Source organism: Sander vitreus, chromosome 1, assembly GCF_031162955.1.
Source record: "Sander vitreus isolate 19-12246 chromosome 1, sanVit1, whole genome shotgun sequence".
In the NCBI taxonomy this organism is placed as follows: Eukaryota; Metazoa; Chordata; class Actinopteri; order Perciformes; family Percidae; genus Sander; species Sander vitreus.
In genome coordinates, this window is record NC_135855.1 from 170001 (window position 1) to 171621 (window position 1621).

The 1621-nt window shown below is 43.3% G+C and overlaps 1 protein-coding gene across 1 annotated transcript in view; it reads right to left on the bottom strand.

Annotated features, from left to right (window-relative positions):
• LOC144521788 (synaptosomal-associated protein 25-A-like) overlaps nucleotides 1-1172 on the bottom strand; it is a 50376-nt gene extending 49204 nt beyond the window's left edge. Inside the window, exon 1 of the mRNA XM_078256399.1 lies at nucleotides 933-1172. The gene's annotated coding sequence lies outside the window, so the exon portion shown is untranslated. The remainder of the gene's footprint in view (nucleotides 1-932) is intronic.
• Between the last annotated feature and the right edge of the window lie 449 nt (nucleotides 1173-1621).

Below are 1621 nucleotides of genomic sequence, written 5' to 3' on the forward strand. Positions count from 1 at the left end.
AGCTCAGCCAGAAACAGTCTCCTCCATCACAACACCACTGTGGCCATGACTACTCCTCAGAGACCATGCAAAACAATGTCCATCTGCATTTTCATATAAATCAAGCCAACCAAAATGTAGAGGAAATCATTTCATTTGTTTCCAAAGCAGATCAACATGCACAAGGTATCTTCATCATGACTCCCGCACCATTTTCTTGACGCCCATAAAGTGCCCTGCCTCATTCCGCCTGGTTTCACAGCCAGATAAAGCCTCTACGCAGCAGCGAAGTGGAAGAGCCCCCCCCACTTGTTTAAGGAAAATGAAGACTTTGACATATATTTGAAACACCACAGCTCTGATTTGACAAGTTCCCATGTATTCGCCCGCTTTAGCTCATCCGGAGTGTGTTGGCTCCGAGCGGAGCTGTCCGCGGTGCTGAACGTCAGTCATTCTGCAAAAGGCTTTCCAACTGCGAGTTAAACCCTCCGCCTCACTACGTACACGGGAAACTACTTCACAGAGGATGCTTTATCCTTTAATGTAATCCTTAACGTTACAATAAACAACTATAATGCTATAATATATTTAAGACTCCCCTCAAAACACTACAGAAAATGCCACAAAGTTTGATCCTTTCAGCACAGAAATCGCTACGAAAACAATACAGCAACATCCCAGTCCATTTACGCTGATTTCCCTCCAGATATGACTTCACGGGTATTGTAAAACTAGTCAATGTTGTACAAATCACAAAGACTAAAGCTAACGTTTAGAACAAGCAGGCAATGGAACCGTTGTTGGAGAAAACTTTAACAAGACAGCCACATTAGCTAACTGTGAGTCATAAGCAGTAAGATTTAAAGCCACATATTTTATAAATAATTCCAACTTTGAGTGGTGTTGTTCTGTTTCTACCAACAACAAAGAAAAGCCAAAGGAGTCCAACCTACCTCGTTACGCGGGTTCTGCTTTTTTTCTTCTTGTGCTGGATTTGTTTCGATTCAGGATGAAAATGTCTGTCCGTGCTAGGGCTCCACTCAACGGGACACACACACACACACACACACACACACACACACACACACACACACACACACACACACACACACAAACACACACACACACACACACACACACACACACACACACACACACACACACACACACACACACACACACACACACACACACACACACACACTCCGCCCTCCTCCACCCCTAGTGTAAAGCCTGACGGATTAAGATATCACACACTTCCTGTTACTCTTTACACAATGAAATAAGACTAGTAAATATCAATATATCGGAACCTCCATAGACATTATCCTTGTTTTTTGTTTTGTTTACCTTTAAGGGGGTTTTGGTCGCCATAGCAGCATGATGACGACAGACAGTGTAGCGTGATGACGTGCTGTCTGTGGAGAACGAGGAGCTCGTTTTCACAGAAGCATTTCCCACCTAAACTTCAGCTTCTTTTTATATGTCAGTTTAATAAACTGGAAGTTAACCAGATTTAACATCTCCTCAGATTAATTTTTAAAAAGCTAGCTAACACATTTGAACATCCCGAGAAGATTAAAACTAAACCAAACCAACCGCCACCCCACCCCCCCACTGTCCCTCAGCAACAACAGTCCCC